We start from the raw sequence: 5,611 nt of genomic DNA on the forward strand, positions 1-5,611 counted from the left end.
TAGAGACTTAACTGATAGTGATGAAAATCACTCAGATTGGTAAAATGACAGAGAATTGGATTTTTTATGTCGGTGGCTGACATAACTAAAGAGTGCAATGTAAGATTATCTAGATGCATTGAACCTAGGGAATTGTAACAAGGTTCTAGCTGACCTAATGATGATTTTAAATGTGTGATGAGGTATGAAAGGATATATGAGTATGAGCTTGAAAGTGTGAAATATTAATAAGCAAATTTTGTATTTCTGATAATGCGGTGATCAGAGTAGTTGAGAGATGAAGTTTATGTGATGTTGTAATATTCTGAAGCAGATCTTATTAGACACTAAAGGTGTTATACATATATCATTTGTACTTGTTGCCTCCCTAACAATTGCAACAAGAAAATCCTTTTACAAGGTCACTCCTAACAGGGTGCAGTCAGATCCTAACAGGTCTGATCATTAAATCCTCTAACTAGGTGACACATTAACTTGTGTTTGCAAATCATAGTAACTTGGGTAGCTCCTAATAGGACTGGTCCTCACAGGCCTTTTTGCAAAGCTCTTAACTGGACTTAGACACTTCTAACAGGGTGTGCCCCTAACCGGGTGTTGTAGACCTTAACTGGTCAAATCTCTATACAGCAAATAGTGGATCTTTGTGGGTACCTACTCCCACCGGGGTTTTTCCCATTTGGGTTTTCCATGTATAAACTCTTGTGTCATGTGGTTTATGCTTTATTTGGTGATTGCATACTTGGTGTTTTTTCTTATATGCCTATTAAGTTTTAAGTTGGTGAAATTGATAATCAGATTTGTATTGTTTTTACTTGCACTGATTCACCCCCCCCTCTCAGTGCCTTATAAGTTCATCAATGATATCATCTCTTTCACATCTAGTCATCAATTAGACTTCATAATAATAATTTCATCTATTTAATTTAATTAAATAACACCATCAATATTATTTATCTACAAGAATGAGCATATATATTCCCCGAATGGGGTCAACATCATAAAATTGTTAGTAACATGATATCTTATCAAATCAATATAACCTCATGAAAATATACAAACTACTGCATATAACATAAATATCCTCATTTTCACTACTAAGCATTTAAATCTCTTGATTGAAATGAAATTATATAAAATATGGTTTACTACTTATAATCAACTACTCAAGTCATCATCACTTGTTTCATTCTAATCAAATCAATGTTTATGTCAGCATCTCACATAGGATAATACCAAATCATGACATTAGTATATCCCCATCATCAAAGGTACAATGGGAATACATTACAACATAACAACAACCTAATGAGTCAAGTACCCAATAAATCATGCAATTGATCTCAAAACTAGGTAGAAGAATAAAGCATACACCTCAATGCAACAATATAAGCAAATCACCATGAAGCAATCTGACACATCACCGGTCTAGTATGATCATGAAACATACAACACATATAGCATAAGATAGACACTCAAGATCACATACACTGCAACAATAAAGAGTTTAAAGCATGATCTAGCACCACAAAAATGATTTACATCCAAAATGCAAGAGATATAACCCACAGGCACAAAGCCATGTCCACACAATAAGTATGCAACACAAAAAATGTAGATGGAGGGGCATTACATTATATTCTCAAGGAATTTTCTCAAACTAGATTAAAGTAAAGTGTTGCTTGAGATCCTTAACCATTATTTTATGGGGGAGTAGTTTGTCATCCTTAGTTTCATACTCATCATTGACCTTTTTAATTACTAATTGGGAATCACCATAGACATAAAGATAAAAAAAAATTCCACTTCATGGCTATGCGGAGTCCTGTGATTAGGGCCTCATATTCTACTATATAGTTGGTGGAATGGAATGCAATCTTGTAGGACTTTGGTATGTGATTCTCTTGTGGTTTGACAAATAAGATACCTACCCTTGAGCCATATTTAGTGTAAGATCCATCAAATTATAATTTTCATTGAGTTGTTTGTGTGATGGATAAAATGACATCATTGGGAAATTTTGTGACTAATGGATAATTTTCTTGTAAGGGAGCCTCAACTAACCGATCAACTATTGAATGTCCTTTTATTTCTTGTTCTATCCACGTACTTAATATCAAACTCACTTAGGATCATAACCCATATAGTTTTTCTAATTGTAAGAGCTTATTTGGAGAGAAGGTACTTAAGTGGATCTATTTTGGCAACGAGATCTATCTTATGGTGAACATGTAAAGTCTAAATTTTTTAGTACTAAAGACAACTATAAGACATTTTCATTATATAGGTGTACAATTTAGCTCATATCCCACTTAAGTACAATTGATGTAATAAATAGCTTTTTCTTTTCCTTGTTCATTTGTTTGTGCTAAAAGTGCCCCCAAGGTGACTGTTATTGCTGAAATATACAAAAGGAGGGATTAACCATCGATAGGAGGCATAAACATAGGTGGTGATGTAAGGTACTATTTGATTTTGTCAAAATACTTTTGACATAAGTGATCCAACTCAAATTTTGTATCCTTGCAAAGTAGGTGGGAAAATGGTTCACATTTATTTGCTAGATGGGCAATGAAATGATGGATGGCCTAAAGATTTGGACTTGTAGACTATGTAATCACTTGAGATATTTTGGAGGTGTCATTTCAAGTATGGCTTTGAATTTTGCAGGATCCACCTCAATGCCTCGTCTTGACACCATAAAACCTAGAAGTTTGCTAGAAGTGACCCCAAATACACATTTATTTAACTGTACTTTGTATTGTTCAAGTCTCTCAAATATTTTTGTAATTATAATGGTGTGTCCTACCATTATCTTTGATTTACCCAAATAGTCATCCACATAGTCTTCCATGATGTCATGAAATATATGCACGTTGATATGTGGCCCAAATATTTTTCAATCCAAAAGGAATCACCTTATAGCAAAAGGCTCCCCAAGGTGTTGTGTAAGCTATTTTATGCTAATATTTAGGTGAATTTTGATTTGGTTATATCCAGAGAATCCATCCATGAGTGAAAGCATCCCATGTCTTGTTGTAAGGTCAACAATGATGTTGATATTAGGCAATAAGAAATCACCTCTAGGACATGATTTATTGAGGCCTTTAATATCTATGCAGATGTGGATGCTCCTATTTAGTTTGCCAATTAGTACAATAATAGAAACACATTCTCAATTATTAATAGGGTGTATGAATCCTACATCCAATATTTTTTGAAGTTTTTATTTGACCAATAGAGCTATTTGGGGATGCCTCTTTCTCAATTTCTGCTTAACTAGTTTTGAATTTGGATAGACTATAGGATGATGAACTACAAGATTAGGATCCAACCCTGGCATATCAACATAGGGACATGTAAAGGATTCTAAGAAGTGGTGCCCAAGTTGATCTCTTTAGTTTGTTTGATAAGGATTGACGACCTTTCTTTTTGTGGAGGTACTATTAGAGGCAAGTCAACTTCCTCAGCTTCTATTGCCTAATGTAGGTTTTTCCTAAAAGATATGTATTTCATTTTTAATTTTTCTTTGTTTGATAGCACCTTATTTAGGTTTTCACTAGGCGACTCTTTATCTTTATTTATTTATTTTACTAAGGAAGTTGACTGGACTACCAAAGTATGCATTCTCATTGAGTTGGATTTTGCATGCTTTGTTGTGATCACTTGAATCTTTCATTTCTAGCAATTATAGTATAGCTTCATCATTTTCACATATATTTAAAGTAGGTGGTCATTGTTGGTCCCAATTTATTAGCACAGGGTATCCAAGTTAGATTTTGGATGAGGTGGATGGTATGATAGTGCAAATGTAGACGAAGGAGAATATTTCAACAAGATATTCAAAAGGTTCTTCGCAAAAATCATTATTGGTATCATCAACATCAAAAGAAGCTTTTGGAGCACCAACAAGGGTCAACTTAGATTCTGAAGTGTAACCCAAGCCTCTATTCTTTATATTTGATATAGGTGTGATTATTCTTTTATACCTTGTCCTTGATACCCCATTTGATCAACAACAAGAAATGCTTTGGTATATTTTTTCTTAGGTAATATGATGGGTTCCTCATCTTCTTCTCTATACATCTAAGAGGTGACAACTTCTTCAAGATTTTCTTCAAGAGGACCCTATTGTTGAAAGTTAGTATCTTTGCATTGTACCACTAGCTTTTTTTGAGTGTTCAAGTGTTTAGGGTGGTCAAAGGGTTTTGGAGAAAATGGAAGATGATCAAAATATGCTACATCTTGAAGGGCATACTCTCCACATCCTTTATCATTTATCTTATACTTGATCTTGGGCTAGGTGGATTGAGAGGATAAGGCAACATTTGTGCGATTGATGGAGAATATTGAAATAGGGGTATAAAGTGGGAAATGGTTAAGGTGTTTCCCTTCAAGAAGTTTTCAATATTGGAAGGGCTCGAGATAAAAAAGAATGGAGATTTCTCTTCCATTCCAAGGGAATTCTAGGCATTGGTGATAAGTGGAAGGGATGACTTGCATGGAATGAATCCATGGTCTTCCAAGGAGTATTTTATAGGGGAGATCAAAGTCTAAGAATTGACAAGTAGTCTCAACCATAACTAGACCAACTTGGAGTGGTAATGTGATAGTTCCTTTGGAATCTCTTTCAGCATCATCATAAGCCTTTATGGTCATATTCTTCTGTGGGTCAATGATATCATCAAGGTATCCCAATTATTTAATTAATCTCAATGTACATATGTTTAAGCCCGATCCACTATCTATAAGGACTCATTTGGTTTTATGTTTGTGAATGGAAGCTTCGATATGTAAAGGTTTAATATGGGATGAATAAGTGGTTCGAAGATCTATATTGGTGAATGTTACCTCCAAAGCCTATTCTTTAAATAAAGGAGTTCAAAATTTTCACAGACATGGGACTCAGTGCAGTCTATGAAACAACCTCTTGGATTTTAGAAACTTACACTTCAAATTTTAGAGGGGGATGGAAAGGGAAGATGGAATTAAACATAAGTTAGCTACACTAAGATAGTTTGTGAATGCAAATATTTTTACAACACTTAAAAATCCTCTCTTATAAATAACATAAAACAAGAAAATCCAAAAGTTGGGCACAAAATGCCACATACTCTTCATTGTTAGAAAGAGAATAGGATTCATAAGGTTAGATAGACACATTTAATAGCATTCAAATCTGCCCTCGAGAAGCACCCACTAAGGTCCACTAAAACTTGAGTGTTCCAATTATTTCACTTATCAACTAACCATTTGTGATGTTTTCCCACCAAATAGTATAATCTAATTCCTAGCCATAAATCACTATAGAAAAGAGAAGAATGCTTGACATGATCCTTATTTTGAAAACTTATGCTAGAAATTATAAAAGTAGAGACTAATAATTATCAATAGTTATACCCATCTTGAAATGACACAGAGCATTAAATCAAAACATTAAACAAAAATAAAACTCACAGAGAGGTAAACTTGGAACAATCCACTAGGTTTGATTTTTATCAAGAAAATGATTATACAATGTTAAGGTCTAGGGTAATTTTTATTTATTTCCAAGTGTTCTTTAAAAAAATGGCCAACCCTTGATACAAAGTTCCTATAGGCCTATATAGAGTAA

Source organism: Cryptomeria japonica, chromosome 1 (genome assembly GCF_030272615.1).
Source record: "Cryptomeria japonica chromosome 1, Sugi_1.0, whole genome shotgun sequence".
NCBI classification, from domain to species: Eukaryota; Viridiplantae; Streptophyta; class Pinopsida; order Cupressales; family Cupressaceae; genus Cryptomeria; species Cryptomeria japonica.